The sequence below is a fragment of the Schistocerca nitens genome, chromosome 7, assembly GCF_023898315.1.
Source record: "Schistocerca nitens isolate TAMUIC-IGC-003100 chromosome 7, iqSchNite1.1, whole genome shotgun sequence".
Classification (NCBI taxonomy): domain Eukaryota; kingdom Metazoa; phylum Arthropoda; class Insecta; order Orthoptera; family Acrididae; genus Schistocerca; species Schistocerca nitens.
The window spans coordinates 25,567,190-25,594,093 of record NC_064620.1 but is presented as its reverse complement, the minus strand read 5'-3'; positions in this window follow the sequence as shown (position 1 = coordinate 25,594,093).

Below are 26,904 nucleotides of genomic sequence, written 5' to 3'. Positions count from 1 at the left end.
TACGTCCACCCGGCCTCCCGCATGCCCACTATACGCCCTCGCTCAAAGTCCGTCAACTGCACATACGGTTCACGTCCACGCTGTCGCGGCATGCTACCAGTGTTAAAGACTGCGATGGAGCTCCGTATGCCACGGCAAACTGGCTGACACTGACGGCGGCGGTGCACAAATGCTGCGCAGCTAGCGCCATTCGACGGCCAACACCGCGGGTCCTGGTGTGTCCGCTGTGCCGTGCGTGTGATCATTGCTTGTACAGCCCTCTCGCAGTGTCCGGAGCAAGTATGGTGGGTCTGACACACCGGTGTCAATGTGTTCTTTTTTCCATCTCCAGGAGTGTATGTGTTTGAAACAACCGTATTTCATAAATCTAATGCACTTAGTTACCTCTTTGTGCAATACCTATAATTACCTCAGGTGACAGATGTCATGGGATACCTCCTAACACCGTGTCGGACCTCCTTTTGAATGGCTTACAAGGGGAGGCCGCCAATTGTGAAATTCAGATTCGACTCATACTGCGCATAATAAAAGCTCATGGCCAGAGGTGTAATGTGGCAAAGCACCAAGATGCACATCTCTGCCGTTGTCGAGAAAATCGACAGTTAAAAGAAACCGTTGTGGTGAAATACTCTCTACGATGTGTAGTTTTCTACAGCGTCGTAGCGCAGTAGTAAGCGCTCGGGTTCGTAATCCGAAGGTTGTCGGATCGAATCTCGCGCCATGCAACCCTTTTTTTTAGTATTTGTTTTTTTGTAATATATATATATATATATATATATATATATATATATATATATATATATGCAACAATTATGCATATAATAAGTTGTTGAAAGTCGTTTGTGGTGGAAAAACTGGCGAATTCGTACATCATTATGTTTTCCGCAAACAAATTGTATTTCACAAATGTTATTAATTGTCTTCATAATGTTAACCACGTATAGTTAACGGAAGACGTAGAAAGGATATTCCGAAACGAATACGTATAGCGTAAGTCAAACGTTCGAATTAGAATAGAGACCCCACGAACACAAATTTGCTGTGGCAGGTATGAAATATAAACTCCGTTACTCGCTCGTTACACTTGAAGGACAGACGTTGAATGGGTCGAATCGAGCCGTCGCGTAACAGCGTAGTTGCCTGCTAACTTCGAAAGAAGGTAGATGCGGTCCCTAGCGCAACTTATAACATAGTCGAAAATCAGTGCGGACGGGATAGCTTTGGTACACCCTGTTAAAAAAACGGAAAAATGGAGGCGGTAAAATTGGAGAGCGATCCGCCTTCACCAACATGCATAAGCAATTCATTAATAGTTTATTTATATATATATATATATATATATTTGAATTACGAAAAAGTAATAATAAAAAAAAAAATTTGCATAGCGCGAGATTCGGAGATTCGACCCGGCGACCTTCGGATTACGAACCCGAGCGCTTACCGCTGCGCCACGACGCTGAAGAAAACTGTTAATCGTAGAGAGTATTTCACCACAACGGTTTCTTTTAACTGTCGATTTTCTCGACAACGGCTGAGAAGTGCATCTTGGTGCTTTGCCACATTACACCTCTGGCCATGAGCTTTTATTATGCGCAGTATGAATCGAATCTGAATTTCACAATTGGCGGCCTCCCCTTGTTAGTGCAGCAGTCCGACGTGGCAAGGGATCAACAACTCGTAGGAAGTCCCCTGCAGAAATAGTGACCCATGCTGCCTCTACAGCCGTCCACAACTGCGGAAGTGTGGGTGGTACAGTATTTTTACGTACCATAAATATTCGATGTGATTGATGTCGGACTTTATGGGTGGCAAAATCGTTCACCCGAATTATCCAGAACGTTCTTCAAACCAATCGATAACTGGCCTGGTGACATGGCGCACTACAATCCACAAAATTTCCATCACTGTCTGGGATCATGAAGTACACGAATGACTACAAATGGTCGCCGTACAGCTGAGCATAGCCATTTCCAGGGAATGGCCGGTTTAGCTGGGCCACAGGACTCAGTCCATTCCATGTAAACACACCCCACACCATCATGGAGCCACCACTAGCTTAAAGAGTGCCTCTTTGATAACGGGGTTGATGGTGTCATGAGGTCTGCGCCACAATCGAAACCTACCATCAAGTCTTACTAACTGAACTGTACAAGGTTTCGGTTTTCCAGTCGTCTAGGATCCAGCCGATACTGTCACGAGAACAGGAGAGGTGTTCCAGGTCATGTCGTGCTGTAGCAAAGACACTCCCGTCGTTCGTAAGCTGCCATAGCCCATTAACTCGAAATTTCCCCCCAGTGGCCTATCGGATACGTCCAGTGCACGTCCCATATTGATTGTAGCGGTTATTTGACGCAGTGTTCCTAGTCTCTTAGCTCTGACAACTGTACGCAAACTTCGCTGCTCTCGCTCGTAAAGTGAAGGCCGTCAGTAACTGCGTTGTCCGTGGCGAGAGGCAATGTTGGAAATTTGGCATTCTCGGTTTGCACTTGACGCAGTGCATCTCGAAATATTGAATTTCCCAACGACTTCCGAAATCTTGTGTCCAATGGGTCTAACTGCTACTACCATTCCGTATTCAGAGTCTGTTAATTCCCGTTTGTAACGTCTCTTAGCAAAAGACATATTATGTGATAAAGAGAAAACATTGTGTATCATGTTTTGTTATTGTATGGAATTATGTACTTTTTTTAATTATTTATTTTAGATAATATCTGTGTCGGCGAGTACTGAAACCACCACAGACGATAAATATCAAACAAAGATGAGAATATGCAACTAGTATAAATAATACAGAACGAACATTAATTTCTCTGTCTTCTTCTTGGAGTTACGTGAGTAGGATAGCCTGTGACGTTGTATTGTATGCTAACGTCGCATTCTTTTGTCGAGACTGAGAGATGTACGCCATTACGTACTCATTTTAAAGGTGTGTAATAATTAACATATTTAAATGTTTTGAATAGAGTTATTTAATGAAACCTTGCATTATTATTTGTAGTAGCTTGCTTGGCATATTATCCCATCCCTTTAAGACATTTTCAGTTATTTAAATATTATCCGTGGTGCAGAGTTGCGCTACGAACGAACGAGCCGCTGCCGCGGCGTATTCAAACTGCATTAAAGGAAATCCATCATTACCGCAAAGAAGCGGGAAGGTAATAGTGAAATAAAATTATTTCTTTCAGCTTCCGGACTTGCAGAGCAGAGCCGCAGATTTTATGATGTGTTTTGCAGGTTGACGCGGGCTGCTGATAATATATTACTAACAGTACAAAAAAGATAATTTACCTTCGTAATATAATAGGAATCTTGCTGTGCTTAGTTCTGGTCTGGCTAACCTTATAGTAAAAAAAAAACGTATTTTTCTCCGATAATAGTCTCATGTTCTTATGCTAGTCGTGGTACTTATTGGTGTTTTACTGATAACAAAAATCCACTGCAAAATTTTGTTGTTGAACAATCATTGCGAACTGTAACATCAGTATTCATAACAAAGTAAATTTCATTAACATTTTCAATAACTATAAAGTAGGGAAGATATGTTGAGTTTTATAGTGAGTTACAGTAACGAAAAATGTTCCTTTAATAGAAAGCCAGATACAGAACAATAAGAATATAATATATTCTGTTTTGTTGAGAATTAATGATTATACAGAACTTCATGGCACAGCATTACTAAAAGGTATTTCGCGGCTCTTTTCGTATATGCGTTGTTACGCAAATAATAATAATAATAATAATAATAATAATAATAATAAAACAAAATTCTAACGCAGGACATCCAAATTGCTCAGAAACAAATAGAAATCCTTAAAGAAACAGCAGAAAGAGTAGGTCTCCAAATCTCATTTGAAAAAACACAGTATATGACTAGCAACAAACTGGCACCCAAACTTTTGGAAACTAAGTATGGAAAAATCAAAAGAGTTTCGCAATTCAAATATTTAGGTGAAACAATCTCAGAGACTGGTCTAGAAAAAATTGGAAATGAAATTCTTTGTCAAAAGATGGAGACAGCTTTTAGACTTACAAAAGACATCTACAACAAAAAATGTCTCTCGAGGCACTCTAAATTGAGACATTACAACACAGTCATAAAACCAGAGTGCCTTTATGGGGCTGAAACGCTAATTTTAAACAGAAAAAAGGACATTCAAGAAATCCAAAAAAGAGAAAGAAAAGTAATCAGAAAAATTCTAGGTCCAAAATATACCGAAGAAGGAACATACAGGCTAAGAGCAAATAGTGAAATTCAACAATACACCAGCATATATTCAAATATGAAAAAACGCAGATTAAAATTTTATGGGCATATTAAAAGAATGGATGCTACCAGACTAACTAAACACGTAGTGGAATTCTACGAAAATCAAAGTAAAGCTAAATTTGAGACAATAAAATGGATTGCTGCTATAAAAGAGGACATGAAAGAGGCAGATATAAAACAAGATGAAGTTCAAGACAGAAAATTATTTAGGCAAAAAATTCATGACTGGGTAGTTGGTCAAGCTGAAAAACCAAAGAAAACTGGAACCACATGGTCTGATGAAAGGAAAAGAGCTCATTCCGAGAGAATGAAAACAATTTGGGCAGAGAGAAAGTCTAAAAGAAAATAACTGAATGCCCCGTGATTGTACTTCGCGTGGTCCAGTAGGGCCCAAACGTGAATAATAATAATAAAATAAACAGAAAAGAGCTTACGCCGCGAAACGCTGTACGACCATAATCGCGTCGGAAATATTTTCACATGGATCACCTGAAGACAAGTGACAACTCCGTCACTGCACTGGTCTTTTATACATTGTATACGCGATTTTTTTTAAGCTCAGCAACGATTTTGTGGTTATTGATGTACATCTTGTCTTTAGTATAGCCCCACGAAAAGGAGGCGCATATGTACGGATCCGGAGAATATGGCGGCCAATTCAGGCCCATGCTAGTCGCCTCTGGGTACCCCAGAGCCAGGATGCTGTCCCCAGAGTGCTCCTTCAGGACATCATTCTCCTGCTTCGATGGGGTCGAGCCCCGTCTCGGATGAACCGCATCTTGTCGAAATCAGAGTCACTTTGGATAATGGCGACGAAATCATCTTACAAAAGCTTCACATTCCGTTCGGTAATCACTGTGCCGGCCGCCGTGGCCGAGGGGTTCTAGGCGCTTCAGTCCGGAACCGCGCTGCTGGTACAGTCGCAGGTTCGAATCCTGCCTCGGGCATGGATGTGTGTGATGGCCTTAGGTTAGTTAGTTTGAAGTAGTTCTAAGTATAGGGGACTGATGACCTCAGATGTTAAGTCCCATAGTGGTTAGAGCCATTTGAACCATTTTGGTAGTCACCGTGCTAGTACGGAATGTCGCACCGATTATTCCGTGACTGCACATTGCTCTCGACACAGTCACCCATAGAGGGCGAAGAGATATATCGATCGCGAAATGCGCATTCGCAGTCCCCTCACGTTAATTTTGCTTACTGAAAAAGCCACCCAAATGAAATTGGGCTTCGTCGATAAATCAAACCTTGCATTCGCATATTAATTCCCATCATGCTTCGCGACCAACCGTGCAGTTTGAACACCTTACGCAAACTGTTCAGAAGTTATGACGATTTTATTTCATATATTTTAATAATTATCACCCTGTATATATGTTCATGCTGCTATTCCATGACTCCTGTCATCTCAGTGTAAATTCTCATGATGCTTTTGGTTGTTGTTGTTGTGGTCTTCAGTCCTGAGACTGGTTTGATGCAGCTCTCCATGCTACTCTATCCTGTGCAAGCTTCTCCATCTCCCAGTACGTACGGCAGCCTACATCCTTCTGAATCTGCTTAGTGTATTCATCTCTTGGTCTCCCTCTACGATTTTTACCCTCCACGCTGCCCTCCAATACTAAACGGGTGAGATCCCTTGATGCCTCAGAACATGTCCTACCAACGGATCCATTCTTCTTGTCAAGTTGTGCCACAAACTTCTCCCCAATTCTGTTCAATACCTCCTCATTAGTTACGTGATCTACCCATCTAATCTTCAGCATTCTTCTGTAGCACCACATTTCGAAAGCTTCTATTCTCTTCTGGTCTAAACTGTTTATCGTCCTTGTTTCACTTCCATACGTGGCTAAACTCCATACAAATACTTTCAGAAACGTCTTCCTGACAAATCTATACTCGATGTTAACACATTTCTCTTGCCATTGCCAGTCTACATTTTATATCCTGTCTACTTCGACCATCATCAATTATTTTGCTCCCCAAATAGCAAAACTTCATTACTACTTTAAGTGTCTCATTTCCTAATCTACCTCCTGCAGCATCACCCGACTTAATTCGACTACATTCCATTATCCTCGTTTTGATTGTGTTCATGTTCATCTTATATCCTCCTTTCAAGACACTGTTCAATCCGCTCTACTGCTCTTCCAAGTCCTTTGCTGTCTCTGACAGAATTACAATGTCATCGACAGAACTCAAAATTTTTATTTCTGCTCCATGGATTTTAATACCTGCTCCGAATTTTTCTTTTGTTTCCTTTACTGCTTGTTGAATATACAGACTGAATTACATCAGGGATAGGCTACAACCCAGTCTGTCTCACTCCCTTCCCAACCACTGCTTCCCTTTCATGCTCCTCGACTCTTATAAATGCCATCTGGTTTCCGCACAAATTGTAAATAGCTTTTCGCTCCCTGTATTTTACCACTACCACCTTTAGAATTTGAAAGAGAGTATTCTAAGTCTACAAATGCTAGGAACGTAGGTTTGCCTTCCCTTAATCTTTCTTGTACGATAAGTCGTTAGGTCAATATTGCCTCACGTGTTCCAATATTTCTACGGTATCCAAACTGATCTTCCCCGAGGTTGGCTTCTACTAGTTTTTCCATTCGTCTGTAAAGAATTCGCGCTAGTATTTTGCAGCTGTGACTTATTAAACTGAGAGTTCGGTAATTTTCACATCTTTCAAAAAAATGGTTCAAATGGCTCTGAGCACTATGGGACTCAACATCTGTGGTCATAAGTCCCCTAGAACTGAGAACTACTTAAACCTAACTAACCTAAGGACATCACACACATCCATGCCCGAGGCAGGATTCGAACCTGCGACCGTAGCGGTCACGCGGTTCCAGACTGAAGCGCCTTTAACCGCACGGCCACACCGGCCGGCTCACATCTTTCAACACCTGCTTTCTTTGGGATTGGAATTATTATATTCTTCTTGTAGTCTGAGGGTATTTCGCCTGTCTCATACATCTTGCATACCAAGATGGTAGAGTTTTTTGTCAGGACTGGTTCTCCAAAGGCTGTCAGTAGTTCTAATGGAATGTTGTCTACTCCCGGGGCCTTGTTTCGATTGAGGGTAGTGATCTGTTTACCGATCTGTGATCAGTTTATCGATAAGGTCAACCGGCGTAGACGATTGTGACATCTACAGGGCTGTGTCGATGGTTCCGCCATAATTTCACAACTTACTGAGACCTTAATGAAGTTGCAGAGCTGGATGCATCAGCTACGAAGCCTGGTTTCGAGTCTCGTTATTTATCGGTTGGAGATTACGAGTTCTGCGCCGGAGCAGTCTCGCAACGTCGACGACAAGCAAGCCGTATCCCGCCCTGCGGGCTGCACCGCCGACTCACGCAACACGCAACGCACGCTGCGCCACAGCTTTTGTTGCTCTTGGGGGTGTTGTTCAGCAGGCCGAGTTCCGCGATTTATTGCGTGTGCCGGCCATTAGTAGCTTAATTGGACATTAATTAGGGTGACATTAGTGCTTTATGTCGGGAGAACAATATGGGAAATTCTGCGGAGGGGAAGCAGCGCTAGAAGACGGATGGCAGGAAACGGGCTTTGTGTTCAGCCTTTCACGTTGACAGCGGGCGGTCGCATAGGACTCGGGCGCGCTGCTTCGTAATGCCCCATACTTCTGTTACGCAACGTGTAAGTTGCGGAGCAGCTGGAGGGTTTAAGAAGGTGAAAATCCATTGCATATAACTGCAGAGTTTCGTTATTCCTAACAAAAAAAGCTGAGCGATGTCTAAGAGCTAAATACGAAATTAACTGAATCTACTGTGGAAGGTGGGAACAGAAGAGTATGAAATGTAACTTGTAAATCAAGAAGGATGTGGAATAGAGTGTTTTAGGACCGGGACAAACATCTGCCATTCTTCACGATTTATGTTCTGTTTGTCGTAATTAAAAACGATGTGGTGATTCGGGAAATCAAATGAATACCCTTTAATTCCGAGATAAATGTTCTACCAGCTCGCAAGTAATGGCGAAGAGGCAGTGGAAAGACGTAAACTAAAGACTGTGTAAAATAAAGACGATATCGATAATACTTTCCAACATTTCCTTGCTGAGATGACATCTGAAATGCAGATGGACATCACTAACAAGAAGCAAGCCACGGCAGCAATAGATGCTGTCCTTAGACTACATCATCATCATAATCAGCTTCACCATAATCTCGACTTCCAGGGATTCAGCGTGATACCTGCTTTATGTCTTGGCGGATTAGTATAATTCATGCCACCTTATTCCGGATCTTCCAAGAATTCTTTAACCATCTGTCTTAGATTTTTTGTATTGTGTTGGAACGCGCCCCTCACATATTCTTTCCCTGTGGCCTTTCGTTTAACTTTGCATTTATCTATTACTTCGCTTATTACTTCAATTTTTAACTTCTTCCTAGTAAGTACTTCACCGTTGTATCCAGATCTTAACGTAATTTCGCAGTTCTTGAGAATTTAATTTCAATTGCTCCAAAATTACTTCTCTTTTATACAGGTAATGTACCGATCACATAGCAAAATTGAAGTATAAGAACAGCAGATTTAGTTTCATTAAATTTAATTTTAGTTCAGTTCCACAAGTTATTTTTTAAATTCTGTTTACAGTGACACACAAATCAGGAAATTTCTACCGACACCTTGGTCTTCGACGTAACCCACTTGAATTTCAAGATGGTGTAAACTTTTCACTTGTTCAGATTACTTATTATAAATGCCAAATTTCGATTTTATATTTTCGTCACCTGTAAATGGGTCAGTATCATTATATTTAGTGCGATAAAGAGAATTCTGAGAAACCTTTTTCCCTTTGACAAGGTCAATTTAATGCCATTTAATAACTCCACAAATTGCATAATCCTTTGAAAAATTTAGTTTGAGATTTTAATACGTAGCCAGCCACATGGATTCCCATAAACACACATATACATGTACATTCATGGTGACACAAATCATACATTGTCGCTGCACACGATGGCAACATTCAGTTAATTATAATAAGCAGAGAATTCTAAGTAGCCTAATCTGAAGACAAATGCGACAAGAAATAATAATCATTGAGCCAACAGTCACTGCAAATTAATATAGTAACTCAAGAGTAAAACAGTACGTCTCTTATGTGGTCACTATACAGGGAGCAGAAAGTACAAATACAAATAAGGAATTTTTCGTACACAAATTCCAAGAAAGTGATTCACTTCACAGTGCCAATTTCATACAACGCTGATGTACATGAACACAAAATAGTAATAAACTTTTTGTTAACATCATGGAATACGTGGATGATATGTAGATCAAAATGTAGGTTGTGTAGATATTAACGAAGGATTAATGGAACAGGTTACCATAAATAAATGAGTCAGGCGTGGGTGCAGACTTTCGCTAACACTTTTAACCTTATATAGGGTGGTCCACTGATAGTGACCGGGCCAAATATCTCACGAAATAAGCATTAAACGAAAAAACTACAAAGAACGAAACTCGTCTGGTTTCAAGAAGGAAACCAGAAGGCGCAATCGTTGGCCCGCTAGAAGGCGCTGCCATAGGTCAAACGGATATCAACTGCGTTTTTTAAAAATAGGAACCCCCCTCCCCATACTTTATTACATATTCGTGTAGTACGTAAAGAAATATGAATGTTTTAGTTGGACAACTTTTTTCGCTTTTTGATAGATGGCGCTGTAATAGTCACAAACGTATAAGTACGTGGTATCACATAACATTCCGCCAGTGCGGAAGGTATTTGCTTCGTGCTATCTTACCCGTGTTAAAATGGACCGTTTACCAGTTGCGGAAAAGGTCGATATCGTGTTGATGTATGGCTGTTGTGATCAAAATGCCCAACGGGCGTGTGCTATGTATGCTGCTCGGTATCCTGGACGACATCATCCAAGCGTCAGGACCGTTCGCCGGATAGTTGTGTTATTTAAGGAAACAGGAAGTTCAGCCTCATGTGAAACGTCAACCACGACCTGCAACAAATGATGATGCCCAAGTAGGTGTTTTAGCTGCTGTCGCAGCTAATCCGCACATCAGTAGCAGATAAATAGCGCGAGAATCGGGAATCTCAAAAAATTCGGTTTTGAGAATGTTACATCAGCATCGATTGCACCCGTACCATATTTCTGTGCACCAGGAATAGCATGGCGACGACTTTGACGTCGTGTACAGTTCTGCCACAGGGCACAAGAGAAATTACAGGACGATGACAGATCTTTTGCACGAGTTCTATTTAGCGACGAGGCGTCATTCACCAACGGCGGTAACGTAAACCAGCATAACATGCACTATTGGGCAACGGAAAATCCACGATGGATGCGACACGTGGAACATCAGCGACCTTGGCGGGTTAATGTATGGTGTGGCATTATGGGAGGGAGGATAATTGGCCCCAACTTTAGCGATGGCAATCTAAATGGTGCAACGTATGCTGATTTCCTATTTAGTGCTCTACCGATGTTACTAGCAGATGTTTCACTGCATTACAGAATGGCGATGTACTTCCAACATGATGGATGTCCGGCACATAGCTCGCGCGCGGTTGAAGCGGTATTGAATAGCATATTTCGTGACAGGTGGATTGGTCGTCGAAGCACCATACTATGGCCCGCACGTTCACCGGATCTGACATCCCCGGATTTCTTACTGTGGGGGAAGTTGAAGGACATTTGCCATCGTGATCCACCGACAACGCCTGACAACATGCGTCAGCGCATTGTCAATGCATGTGCGAACATTACGGAAGGCGAACTATTCGCTGTTGAGAGGAATGTCGTTACACGTATTGTCAAATGCATTGAAGTTGACGGACATCGTTTGGAGCATTTACTGCATTAATGTGGTATTTACAGGTAACCTTGCTGTAACCTCATCCGTTCTCAGAAATGATAAGTTCACAAAGGTACATGTATCACATTGGAACAACCGAAATAAAATGTTTACACGTACCTACGTTCTGTATTTTAATTAACGAACCTACCTGTTACCAAGTGTTGGTCTAAAATTGTGAGCCCTATGTTTGTGACTATTACAGCGCCGTCTATCACAAAGCGAATGAAGTGGTCCTACTGAAACATTCATATTTCTTTACGTACTACAGGAATAAGTAATAAAAAAATTGGGGTTCCTATTTAAAAAACCGCTGTTGATATCAGTTTGACCTATGGCAGCGCCATCTAGCGGGCCAACCATAGCGCCATCTGCTTTGCCTCTTCAAGCTAGACAAGTTTCGTTCTTTGTAGGTTTTTCGTCTGACGCTTATTTCGTAAGATATTTGACCCGGTCACGATCCGTGGACCACCCTGTTTACTGATGATATACAGGGCATGTCTAAGAGAATCCACCGATTTTAAAAATTCGTAACTATTATGTTATCTGAGATGTATGTGTGAACAAATTACTGTTGGAAAGTACGTGTTTCCCTCTACATAGGCAGCAGTGTGGGCCCACTTCACCTCTAGTAAAAACGGTATCGGGACAACAGAACGCGTTTTGTGTTCTACGTTTTGCGCAGCGCGGGTCAGTAATAACTGTTCAGCGTGACTTTCATACTAGGTGTGGTGTGGACGCATCTACAGCACAGAGCTTTAGACGATGGCATGACCAATTCCGAGAAACAGGTTGTTAGTGTAAAGGCGAATCGCCGGGCCGTCCCTGAGTGTCTGATATGGACATCGTACGCACACGCCACCGTTTCACAAGGCGTCCGCAGAAATTCGTTCCTCGTGAAGCTCGACAGCTCACCATGCCCCTCATGTCCGTCTGGCTTGTGTCGACGTTCATGTGGAGCTCTGTAATTCCGTTCTTGGCAAAATGGAGGATAAGAGTGTTTTTCCACGCTTAGTGTTTAGTGAGGAGGCAACATTCCATTTAAATGGAAAGGTGAACCGTCATAATGTGAGAATACTGGGCACGGCAAAACCATGTGAACTTTAACAGCATGAGAGGGACTTTCCAAAATTTAATGCAGGGCTTCAAAACATACGTGCTCGCGGAGCAAGCTGTGAGCAGCAAGGCGCGAGCACGGAGCAGCGCGAGCACGCTACCCCCACTACCGGACCAGAGCGGAGAGTGGGGAAAGTCACGTGGGGCACACAACAGCTGCTGCCAGTCAATGTAAATCCGCGGCCACCTGCAGGGATATCACTCACGAATTATTACTGCGACAAATGAAACAAATAAAGGAGAATGTACACATGCCACATAATTTTATTAGCTTAGTGTATGCCTCTACATTCGCATTAATTTGTGAACTGTTACACAACAAAAGGTGTCACTGAAGTGTGAGATTCTCGGTTATCTTGTACTTTTTGCCCTTTACAATTGCGTCTATGTTCGGAGTAATTGTTCTTGTGCATTTTAGGTGCAGCGTGCAGTTTAATTTCGATCAGACAATGCGTTTCGCAGGCGCGTCTTGTTACATTTCGTTGCAGAGAACAGTTGTTCACAAATATACGTGGAACCGAACATTGATATTATTGTAGCCGCCAGTTTGTGCAAACGAGGAAATCTATCCTGAGGGAAGTGTCTGTAGAATTGCAAAATGTTTTTCTTGTTTTGAAATTTGTCTCTGTATTCTCTGTCACACTGCAGGTCAGTAATTTCTTGCTGAGGCTCAGGACGAATCTCTTAAATATTCGCTGAATATGGAGAGAACAGATCAAAATCACTGTCTAGTGCTGTCAGATCTTGAAAGCGCTGATCAACTAAACTATGTGAATAACGTTCACAGTCTTTGTGAACATCTTGCATGGATGATAATTCAGGAAAATGAGCTAGGTTTCCTGTTTCCAGCTGACTCACCCAAAGTGTCAATTTCATTTTAAAAGCTCGTATTCGATCTATGAAATGAGTAATTAGCAGATCTTTACCTTGTAGTAAAATGTTCAAAGCATTCAGATGGCTAGTTAAATCTGCTAAGAACGCGAGATCACATTCAAACGTGCGTGCGCATTTCCCCTCCCTCCCCTCCCTCCCTACTCCGCGACCTTGCACCTGCTCACGAGCACATGAGCACATGCCTGAGCAGACGCGAGTACTCGCCCTCAAAACCGGCCAGTTGTTAAGCCCTGATTTAATGTATTTTGTGTGGTTTCACAGGAAACAGTGTACCGTCTATTTTTCCTTGCCGAGAACACTGTTACAGGAACCACATATCTCGATATGCTTGAGAACATTTTTTTTCTCCAGTTGTAGACCGATTCGAAAGACTTCATTTACCAACAGGATGGGGCACCGTCACACTGGCATCTCGAAGTGAGAGAATTTTTAAATCAAAGGATTAATGAACGATGAATTAGTCACACTGGACCAAATGATTGAGTCTTACGTTACTGGTCTCCAAGGTCACTGGACTTGACTGTATGTGATTATTTCTTGTGAGGGTTTCTAAAGGACTCTGTTAATGTGCCTCTGTCACCACCAACAGTACATGAAGTGTGAAATCGCACAACACAAGCTGTGGAAGCTGTAACTCAAAATATGCTCGCTGCATTCTGGGAACAGTTTCAATACCGCAATGACATACGCTGTGCATCTCAATGGGGGCACACTGAACACCTATGAGAAGTTATGAAAAAACCTCTTTGAGTTTCCCGTTCATCAAAAAAACACAATTGGTTTTATATGTTTATTAATTTCGGAAAAAGACGTGCCATATCGGATGATTCTTTTTGATACACCCAGTATTGAGAACATGTGTTTCAAACACTGGTCGGGAGATTTATAGAGGGGAAAATATTAATTAAATGAAATACTGTATACCGATGGCTTAACCATTACACAGGAGAAGGAAAATATTCTACTTTTTGGGCTGAATAGTAATAGGGTGATTCAACAAAACATAGACATTGGGATTTAATGGAAGCGACTCTAAGAACAAAAATATTATTGATGACAAAATTGTTGAGCATAGAAAATGTGCTGAGTAAGACATTTTACTTCATTTGAGAATGATATGGACTTTGATGTAAATTTGGAGAAATTTAAAGTGTATGATGGCTACTGGACAAAACGAAAGAAATAGAGCACTTAATGACAAATGCTTTAAATTTTTTTACTGGGTTTGAGTTCCGATTCTTTTATATGGAATCAAATGTAGAGAACAAAGGAAGCGCTTATGGTCTAAAGGAACTCGTCCGAAGATATAAATCAATTGCGCAGCGCTATCAGTTTTCCGTTTACTACAGTGTAGGAAAAAGTCTCGGTTATGTCTGTGGTTGCGCTACACGGCTAGTCTGTAAAAGACATGTTGTTGTTTCACAGAATTCGGCTCAAACTTTTTTGTGTCTGCTGTCAACGATTAGATTCTAATACTGTATCCTGTCACTGTAAATGTGTAAAGTGAGTAGTTCTTTGCATCTGCCACGAAGGTCAAGGTGGAAATGCTCAAATGAAGTGTGTACGATGTTCAGCTGGTACAGCGAAAAGAAGATCGACAAGGACGTAAAAAGGTTATACGAGTTAGGGGACAATTGTACTGACCAGAGCAAAAACAATAGGGCGTTTAGGATGATGATGGCGCTGTGTGAGATAAAAAGAATCAGTGACATTAAGGCCGAATGATGGGGACATAGTACTAATTATGCGGAGGCTGAAGAAGGAGGGAACGTATTACACAAGTGATGACGATGTTGAACAGGTAGAACATCCCTCAAATAACTATAAGAAGTTTTCCATTGTTCAAACCAAGGTGGATTTTTTAATGAATACAGTACTTGATTCACTAAATTCTATAAAAAACACTCCTGGGCGCTTATTCGTAAATTACAGGTGTTTCAAGATACCTGAGATTGCCGTGAGATGATCTTCTGGGCAGAAGATACTTTTAGGCTGCGAAAATGGGTGCAACATCTGGAACTTGTAACGGAACATATTAAAGGCTTTACTTTACCGAAGTATGCGATACCCTCCAAATTCAACCAGTTTAACGAGTATTTATGATTATAGAAAAGTTATTGTGTATGTTAACAATGATTGCACAACATGTCTCCATAAACAGTCAACCCATTAAATTATACTGAATAACTGACCCACACAAAAGTTAATATCACTGGATCACTGATACAGCAAATTTCATCATGTAAAAACACTAAGTTCATCTTAAATAATTAATATGAAGTGCGAAAAATAGTGGCCAACTTAGGTATTTTGGATCTCCTTAAATAAAAATCACCCAGTGAAACCTATTTGTTCACTAGGACCGTTTTCACTCAGTATTCACATAATCAATCCTATTTTAGACGAAAACCAATGTAATTCTTAATAATTCATGTTACTTACTTACTTATGCAAATTAGAGAAGTCAATTGACAAACTTCTAAAAAACGGCCTTTTTGTAACAAAGAATTATTCTGTCAAGTCAACAAATCTGTCTGTCATTTTAATAACATGTTAAATTATGTCACTCGATGCAAATTAATAACTTTTCTGCACAAATTATGATAACAGATGTACATGTGACTTATAAACTATATCTCTTTTTAGTAGTTCTTTGACAAGGTTATAAATACAAGCAGCAAGAAGGGTTGGAGAGGCAGTCGGAATGTCACTTAGGTAAAGTGTGTTTGTGTTTTATTGTTTGAGGTGGATAAACAATGCAAAGAACATGTAAAGGAAGTACTACTTTGTGTTGTGTCATGGTCTTTGGTGGACAGTGGAGTTAAGATGGCCACCAGAGTAATAAATATTTGAATTTTGCATATTTGTTGGTTTCGCTCGTTCTTTATCATCAAAAGCACATAAAAAACACAGGACCTCATGTTTTTAACCCTAGACAACCAGATTTAGAGCCAGCATCAGCATCGAGACACAGCAGCGATCCAGTAAGCAGCAGCGATAACTACAATGCATTTTAATGGCGCCAACCTAACATCAAGTGCTAACAAGCTCCGTAAATTGGAGTGAAATAGTGCGATTATAGCAATTAGCAATATCTACGACTAGGCGTCCATTACAAACTCCCTTCAAAGAAACCCTACATAGCAGCACTGCCTTTAAATAACAACAAAGTCGATGACACCAAGAAATCTTTGACTGTTTTGTCATCAGTCTTCTGACTGGTTCGATGCGGCCCACCACGAAATCCTCTGCTGTGCTAGCCTCTTCATCTCATAGTAGCACTTGGAACCTATGTCCTCTACAGTTTTTTTCCCTCTACAGCTCCCACTAGCACCATGGAAGTCCTTCCCTCAGGTCTTAGCAGATGTCCTATCATCCTGTCCCTTCTCCTTATCAGTGTTTTCCACATAATCCTTTCCTCTCCGATTCTGCGCAGAACCTCCTCATTCCTTACCTTATCAGTCCACCTAATTATCACCATTCGTTAATAGTACCACATCTCAAACTCTTCGATTATCTTCTGTTCCGATTTTCCCACAGTCTGTGTTTCACCAGATGTACATTTCAGAAATTTCTTCCACAAATTAAGGCAGATATTTGATATTCGTAGACTTCTCTTGGCAAGGAATGCCCAATTCTGATGTTAAGTTTCGCGCTAATCTCATTTCTACTACTTCTCATTACCTTCGTCTTTCTTCGATTTACTCTCAATCCACATTGCGTAGTTATTAGACAGCTCATTCCGTTAAGCAGATCATGGAATTCTTCTTCACTTTCACTCAGGATACCAATGTCATCAGCGAATCGTATCATTGATATCCTTTCATCTTGATTTTTGATTTCACTTTTATTTTCATCATTGCTTCCCCGATGTACAGATTGAACAGTAGGGGCGAAAGGATACATCCTCGTATCACTCCCTTCGTTCTTCGTCGTCCACTCTTATTACCTCTTGGCTGTTGTACATGTTGTATATGACCTGTCTCTCCCTATAGCTTACCACAACTTTTTCCACAATTTCGAACATCTTGAACCATTTTTCATTGTCAAACGCTTTATCCAGGTCGACAAATCCTATGAACGTGCCTTGCTTTTTCTTTAGTCTTGCTTCGATTATTACATGTCTAAACATTCTGCGTGGTGTCTGTTTGTTCTATATCGTGTCTCCCTACCACTTTCGTGTGGTGTCTGTTTTTTAAGAAGTTTGTTATCGAAAGTGAGGAGTCTTTCACATCGATTTTCTTAGAAATATTGTTTTTATAAATGTAGTAATTAAGTAAAATCTATTCCTAACACATTTTCTAAATATCATGTACAAGTAAAATGTTTTTGTTTCTAGACACTCATTTCAACATTGTTACACTAGCAAACAAGAATGATTTCCAAGAATTGCTTTTACAAAGAAATATACATACACAAGTATTGAGATATTATCCTAACAAATGGTACCAAAGTTAAAAAAAAAGGGACAACATCCAACAAGATAATTTTTTATTCTTTGTTTTTATAAGGAGAAAATAAGTAAAATATAGTTATTCTTTTATTTTTATGAGGAGAAAATAAGGGGCATAAAGTTTTAGTGTTTATTATGCCTTACTTTTTTTCTTTATATACTGTCTATTTCAGAACTAATGACTTATTTTTACCGATAGTCTATTTTTTATTTAAGTCCATAGTCAATGACTGTTATTTTGTAGTTTATTAGCTGTCTGGTGTGTTTAACTTATTTAGTTTTTCACATGTTTCTTTTGCACAATTCCTACATCACATAATTTGATTTCACACGTTCACATAATACTATAAATGTTTAAGCATGAGGTTGGCGAATGTTTTTGCACAAAGGTGATGGACTTGAATGTGTTTAACTTATTTAGTTTTTCACACGTTTCTTTTGCACAATTCCTACATCACATAATTTGATTTCACACGTTCACATAATACTATACATGTTTAAGCATGAGGTTGGCGAATGTTTTTGCACAAAGGTGATGGACTTGAGCGAGATGGATGTGGGCAAGTATTTCATGTACAGTTTCGTTCGTCATTCCTTGTTGGCTTTGCCAGTGTGTGTTGCTGTTGTGGAGGTCCCATAATGGAATGGAGCTGTGAGTGCAGAATCTCATGGTTAACTGGCTTTGTATGCGTGAAAGTCATTGTTATGTGTCGCTGAAACCGGTCGTTTTTCGTTGTAATACTTCGCACACGACTAGGTTACAATAGGATAGGGATTTGGGAAGGTATGCCGTCTATTCTTCACCCATCTTCTTTCTTGGTCTCAATCTTGCGAATCTTCAACTTCTGTTCTTCCTGCTTTTTCTCTGCTTCTTACTTGATTCTTGGTTCTTCTCTGGGCAGGATATGGAATTATTTATTGATAACTAGTCGCTTTGAAGTTCTCCTCTTACAAGGGAACCTCCCCATCGCACCCCCCTCAGATTTAGTTATACGTTGGCACAGTGGATAGGCCTTGAAAAACTGAACACAGATCAATCGAGAAAACAGGAAGAAGTTGTATGGAACTATGAAAAAATAAGCAAAATATACAAACTGAGTAGTCCATGTGCAAGATAGGCAACATCAAGGACAATTTCAGCTCACGAGCGCATTGGTCCCGTGGTTAGCGTGAGCAGCTGTGGAACGAGAAGTCCTTGGTTCAATTCTTCCCTCAAGCGAAAATTTTAATTTTTTATTTTCAGTTTATGTGACAAAACTCTTATGTTTTCATCACTTTTTTGGGAATGATTTTCACATCCACAAGAAAACCTAAATCGAGCAAGGTAGAAGAATCTTTTTACCCATTCGCCATGCGTACAAGTTAGGTGGGTCGACAACATATTCCTGTCATGTGACACACATGCCGTCACCAGTGTCGTATAGAAAATATCAGATGTGTTTTCCCGTGGAGGAATCGGTTGACCTATGACTTTGCGATCAAATGTTTTCGGTTCCCATTGGAAAGGCACATCCTTTCGTCTACTAATTGCACGGTTTTGCGGTGTGGTCACAAAACACAGACACTAAACTTATTGCAGTGAACAGAGACGTCAATGAATGAACGGACAGATCATAACTTTGCGAAAATAAAGAAAGTAAAACTTTCAGTTGAGGGAAGACTTGAACCAAGGACCTCTCATTCTGTAGCTACTCACGCTAACCACGGGACCACGGCGCTCCCGAGCTCAAACCGTCCTTGATGTTCCCTATCTTTCGCATGGACTACTCAGTTTGTATATTTTACTAATTTTTTTCATGGTTCCACACAACTTCTTCCTGTTTTCTCGATTGATCTGTGTTCAGTTTTTCAAGGCCTATCCACTGTGCCAACGTATAACTAAATCTGAGGGGGGTGCGATGGGGAGGATCCCTTGTTAGTAACAGAGTGACAAATGGTTTAGACATGTCATTTCTACTTTGTGGACGTTTTCTTCAATTTCGTGCATCAGCGTGCTGTTTAATAGCAGTAGTGTGACTTTTACACATATTTTTTGCCAGTGGTGGCTTGCCCAAGTGGTCTTCTCGTTGGGCCGTTTTTTGCTCCCTCCGCTGAGTGGGGGCGCTGGGAGACCCTTCCGGCGATCGGCGTTCGGCGTCCCGTCGCGTCTCTGCAGTGTGTTCCGTCCCAGCAGGGTTCCACCTAGCGGTTAAATTTATTGCCCACTTCAGTTACAAGGGCCTTCTGTTGGTCTCGCTGTCCTTTCCCTTCTCTCGACGCTTCTGCCTTGTAGGAATCGTGTCTTGCTAATTACGTCCTTTTCTTTCTTGATACTTCTCGCGTTGCGACTTGTGGGTCATTGCATCTCATCCTTGCTGGAGTTTTTACAATGGTTCTTATAAAAAGTTTTACTTATAGTCAGCTAATATATGTCTAGTACCTACATTACTTTGCGCCTTCTGAAAAAGCTTTACAAATTTCGGCGCCCTTTCCATGTTACAATTCTAAGATATTTTGAATCTTGACTTCTACAAAAATCCTCAAATACGTTTTATTTTTATTTTTTGTGTAGTGTCGTAGTGTATAGCATTTTCGTATTTCATGCTGTTAGACTATCTACACTTTAAAATGGTTCGAATGGCTCTGACCACTATGGGACTTAACATCTATGGTCATCAGTCCCCTAGAACTTAGAACTACTTAAACCTAACTAACCTAACGACATCACACAAATCCCCGACCTCGCTGGGAATCGAACCCGGGAACCCGGGCGCGGGTATCTACGCTTTATCCCTTCACCTTAATCTATGGTACTATTGGTGTTATTTTTTGTTTTTGTTTTTATTGAAACTACTTTCTTTTTCCCACCTTTGTCTCTCTTCATTCTTCTTTCTCCTGACGATCTTATCTGCAACATAATCTTGAAATATTGTGCTGATTGTTTACCAGTAATAAAATTAATCTTCTAACTTTCTGATATGGCTCACATGGTGCAGTCCTAAGCTAAGGTTTGGCCTGATTTTGGGTTCATTAGTTCCACAGCATGATCATGAGCAATTCGGCTAATTATGACAGGTCCTTTGTATGCAGGGTAAAACTTATGTATTTTGTGTTTGTGTTTGCTGGAGAGATGGTGTGTTTTTGCAAATACTTTCTGGGCTACTGAGAATGTTCTTTTAATTGCTGTTCTATCTCCTCTTTCTTTTCTTTTAATGGCTGCCTTTCTGATGTTGGAGAGTGCTGTTGCTATGACTTGTTTATGCTGTCTACGTGGTACAATAGGAAATCTAACATTTTCTCTGTTTATGTTTGGGGGTTCAATATTTTTAAGTACAGTAACTGGAGGGAGTAGTGTAGTGCTATGTGGCATTTCGTTTAGTACTTCTTGAAATTCTTTAAGGTATATATCCCAAGTGTCGTGTCTTTTGCCTGCATATAATCGACATAAAGTGCCTATGTCCTTCATAGATCGATCTGCTGGATTTATGGTTCAAATGGCTCTGAGCACTATGGGACTTAGCATCTATGGTCATCAGTCCTGGATTTATGCTAGGTTTGTACTTAGACATGTAGATGGGTTTTATTTTGTGTTGTTTTAACGTGTTCTGCCATTGCACTGATTTGTATGTGGGCCATTATCCGAAATTATTCGTTCCACTAGACCTACTTGTCTGAGAAAGTCTTGTCTAAATGCTTTACTTATAGTAAGACCTGTTGCCCGTTTTAATGGTGTCAAGGTAACATATTTAGAAGTAAGTTCCAAAACGACAAATATGAAAATATATCCATTTTTTGTGCGTGGGAGGTGCCCAATCAAATCTGTTGCAGCTATTTGTTTTAATCTTTTCAGGATTACGGGAAACATAGGTGGTTTGGTTTGGAAAGTGACGTGTTTAGCCCTCATACATTTTTTGCATTTGACTAATACTGTTCTAATTCGTCTTTCCATATTAGGAAAATGGCTTGTTTGTTTTATTTTTAAAAAGCATTTCTTTGGTCCAAAGTGGCCATTACTTAAATGTGTATACCATATGTACTTATTAATTAGTTCATCTGGGATATAAATTAACCTTTCATTCGTTGCAACATTTCCTCTAAGAAATAAAACATTGTTTTTTATGAGACGGTGCTGTCGAATGTCTGGAAAATCCTTACTTCTCCACTTGTGTTTGACTCCTAGTATTTCGGGATCCTTGTCCTGTTCTTTGCCTATGTTTTTCAATGCTGTCGTAATGTAGTTTTAGAAAGGTACTTGTTTAATATAGTACATTGTAAACTGGTCTTCTGCTGCTTCCAAACCTATGTTATTGGATGCACCCTGTGGACATCATGATAAAGCATCTGCTAATACATTCGCTGGTCCTGGTATGTGTGTTATAGTGAAGTCAAATTCTTGTAGTATAAAGATCCATCTGGCTAGCCTCCCATGAGTTAGTTTGGCGGATAACAGATATTCTAATGCTTTGTGGTCAGTGTATACTTTTGTTTTTCTTCCGAATAGGAAGTATCGAAAACGTTGGAAGCCCCATACAATGGCCAATGCTTCCAGCTCCGTGACTGAATAGTTTTCCTCGCTTTTTGTGAGTACACAACTGGCAAATGTGTAAGTAGGCTGTTTAAGTTTTTATATTGGTAACACCACGTAGCGCTCTGTATGTGCTGTGTGCAGGCTGTGGCTGGTTTGCATTGTTGTCTGCCGTTGTAGTGTTGGGCAGCTGGATGTTAACAGCGCATAGCGTTGCGCAGTTGGAGGTGAGCCGCCAGCAGTGGTGGATGTGGGGAGAGAAATGGCGGAGTTTTGAGATTTGTAAGACTGGATGTCATGAACTGCTATGTATATTATGATTTTTCAACACTATTAAGGTAAATACATTGTTTGTTCTCTATTAAAATCTGTCATTTGCTAACTATGCCTATCAGTAGTTAGTGCCTTCCACAGTTAGAAACTTTTATTTAGCTGGCAGTAGTGGCGCTTGCTTTATTGCAGTAGTTGGAGTATCGAAGATTTTTGTGATGTAAGTGATTTGTGAAAGGTATAGGTTAATGTTAGTCATGGCCATTCTTTTGTAGGGATTTTTGAAAGTCAGATTGCGTTGCATTAAAAATATTGTGTGTCAGTTTAAGCACAGTCATGTATAATTTTTCTAAGGGTTTCATATGGCGACTCTGCCAAGATACCTCACTGGAATCTTCTGATTTATTTTTGTAGTTTGCGTAATTAGTGTAGATTTTGTTTATTGCTAGCACGTAATTGTAGAGAGAATCTCCTTTGTAGTTGCAGTCTTACATTGTTGTACAGTAAAATAGGTGTGGCACGCATGTAAATTTGCACCAAGTATTTTGCAGCTTGCAATTAACTAGATATTATTTTCAGCGCTATGTTAATGTGTTCTCTTATTTTCTGTGTTATCGTGTGAAATATTGTGACAATAATGGCGTGTGAAAAACGTAACACTAGGCTCCAAAGTAAACAGAGAAATAATAGTGACGACGAGCGTAGTTTATCAGCACCGCTGTGTAATGAATTAACAGACATTCGAAGTAGTAATTTGGTAACCGTGCATAGGGAAATGGAGCAGGCGTCAAAAAATGGTGTGGACAGTGAAACAGGTAGTGATCAGAGAAGCATTATCGACCGATCGTTCGGCAACAGCTCGCCTCAGGAATCAGGAATGACAGAACACAATATTGCAAATACTGTAGAGTCAGGTTTTCGCTTCTCACCGTTTTCTCAAATGAGTCAAGACACATTTTCCGCTTGTCAAAATGTTAATGTTGCCGGTGCAAATTCACTGCCGAAAAGCACTGAGGAACATGTTTCAGAAACCAGTGCATTGTTATTGCAATTAATGCAACAAATGGGACAAAAGCTTCCAACGTTAGACACAATGGAACAAAATCAGAGACAAATACAGCAGAAGCTTCAAAAGTTAGACACAATGGAACAAAATCTTCAAAAGTTAGACACAATGGAACAACACTAGAGACAAACACAGCAACAGTTAGATGGAACAAAATCTTCACACCATGCTTGAACAAACATGTGAAGATTTAACTACTGAGTTACATAAAATCGAATCGAAAAGTCAAAAAGTCTGTAACGACGTAAAAACGCAAATTTGTGAGCATTTTCAACCTATTTTTTCGCAGCATGAAAATGCATTACAGAATCACGAAGCAGCCATAAAAGAACTGCAAATTATTGTTCATGAAAATCATGAGACCTTGCAAGCTAAAATTGACTCAGTTGCATCTACCGATTTGGTTACGCAACTTGCAAAAGCTCAGGAAAACTTAAAGGACACAGTAGAAAGACACATGGAGGAAATTAGTTCATTGGCAGAGAAAGTAGTTGAACTTTTGGATCAACTAAATAATTTATCTACGAAGGTAGATGATAATCTGAATGACACAAAACCGGCCGTCTTTAATGACAAATTAGAAAATTCAAACAAAATCAAAATCAAATCAATACACAGTACAAAAGAGAAATCCGGGAAGTACAAGATCAGCTGACACAGGTAATACAAGAATTACGTATTTCAGAGGCCACTCACGCTCCAATACGGGAAGAGGGACATAGAAATACGGAACAGCCACAAAATAATAACTCAGGGCACTTCGGAAATTATGAAAGAAATTGGCAAGCTACACCGAATTTTGAGATGGAACCACCGAAATGACGTAACAATGACCAACATGCGACTCACCGACATGATGATTTTGACTCTAAGCTGTTCATTACTACACGTAAATTCAAAACATTTAAGAATTCTGGCAACGACATTCATCCACAAGCATGGCTCCATCAATTCTCTCATTGTTTTCCTCCCAACTGGTCATTAGAGCACAGATTAGAATTTATGTGTGGCTACTTAGAGAATGAACCAGCTGTAAGAATGCGATCGGTCATTCACGATTGTCACAGTGAAGGAGAATTTTACCATGCCTTCCTCTCAGCATATTGGTCTCAAGGTACAAAAGACCGAGTAAAACATAGCATCATAATGATGAAACATTTCGAACAATCTGAATTTTCGAGTCTTGTGAAATATTTTGAAGACATGTTGCACATGAATCAGTACCTGTCAAACCCATACAGCCCCTCAAAACTCATCCACATTTGCTTAATCAAATTACCTGAACATTTACGACATATAATTTTGGCAGGACGTTGCAAAGACGACATTGAAGCTTTTCAGGGACTCTTACAAGAATTAGAAATTGACACTGACAATCGCGGAACGCGAAAACAGGAACACAACAATTATAGGTCACATCCGTCGCATTTCCGCGATGAAAGAAATAATAACTGGACACGACAAGGCTATTCTCACAACACAAATCGTGACCAAAACAGACGCCACCCATATGACAACCACTGGCAGAGTAATAACAGTTACAGTTCGATCGTATTTCTGTAGTAATGAATATGACAGAGATTACCATAGAAACCGAGAATATGGGAACCAAAATAATAATTATCAAGGGAGACAGAATAACTTCAGACGCAACGGTCCAGCGCGCAGTTACGATTCAGGGAGAAATTCTCCACCACATGACCGACAAGAAAGAAACTACAGGAACTACCGACATGACGACAGACGATATAATCATAACGACAGACGTGAATTTCATCATAACTGGGGGGATTCTAACAGAGCTGGGCCCTCTCGGCAAGGCGAATTTGTAGAAGTTAGGTCTCCTAATCCCAATAACAACGCGCGCCAACAAAGAGACAGACAATGACTCGCGCCGCAGGCAGCCACGTGCGCCGGCTGGATCAGAGAAAAATAACATAGAAGCTAACCTTGAGAAAAATTCCAGTGTTCTTTACCAAAGTATACTGCATGATAATTGCGTTCAAGCTGAAACTCTGAGTACTTTGAAGAGTAAAAGATTGTACCACATTTAAAATGTAAAACCGTTTATTGAAAGATAAACTGCTTTTTAACTTTGTCTTTGCTATAAAACTTTTCAATTCACGCTACTAGTACGCTTTGTCACACTGAGAAACTGTTAACATGCAACAATGTTTTGTAGTTAAATATCCAATCAAGAACCAAGAGAAGAAATTACGAATGCATTGTTATAGTGAACAGACGTAACAGTGTTATTGTGTGTGTACATTCTTGATTGTTAGTTGCACGATTACATAATAACTGTAAGGCTTACATACTTAGAACATATACTGGTACTGCTAATGAGATTTTAATGCAACATTTTGGTTTACTTGAATATACATTCTGGATTTTAATGTACTTTCTGTGAGATACCAGATGACAGAGTGGTTGGTTTATGTGACAGCTACACGATTTTATCACGACGCTAGTAATAAGTGACAATTTACAATGTTGCTTTTGCGGTGTTTCTGTTTTATATCTGCACAGTTTTTCTGTATTATTCTGGAAAGTAAAACATGTTTTAGTAGTAACTTTTGCGGTATAGCTACAATGAGACAGACTTTTTCGTAGCACCACAATACGTTACATTATAGTACTTTCTTGATCACGGTAAGGTACGTAATAACGACGATAGCTATATGCAAAGCATTTCACTTTAGTTTATGATGAGGTAAGTACATGGACTTATGCAGAACTATGCTTACAGAGGACGATAACTACGACAGTTAAACAGAATTATCTTACAGCAAGACGCACATTTAGTGCTACAGGACACGCATTTAAAATGGCTCTGAGCACTATGGGACTCAACTGCTGTGGTCAATCCCCTAGAACTTAGAACTACTTAAACCTAACTAACCTAAGGACAGCACACAACACCCAGCCATCACCAGGCAGAGAAAATCCCTGACCCCGCCGGGAATCAAACCCGGGAACCCGGGCGTGGGAAGCGAGAACGCTACTGCACGACCACGAGATGCAGGCTGGACACGCATTTGAGTGATTAATTTTGTACCTTAACCATTTATTTTTCAAGATTTTTGAATTACAAAGAAAGTTTTCCGTGATACATTTCGTTCCATTGCTGTAATCTGTAACACCTGGGGGTATAATTATAACCTCAGGGGGATACATGCCTACTTTGTGTACCATGTGTTTGGCAAGCACAAGGAGCCCTAGCTAATATGGTATTTGCTTATACAACTTTACACATCGGTACCATATTTCTCCAACACAGAATTACACAGCTACCTGATTATTTAACAGAGAAACAAACATTTTTTTACTACATCAGTGACACATGTTTACGCAATTACACAGTTGGATAATTTCACACTTATGAAATTGTATTTTGTCTGTACTTTGTGAGCTGTTCATATTTTTTTGCAACCATTGTGATAATATGAGAGCTTAGAATGATGTATTTGTTAAGGGGTCATGATTTTTCAGGTA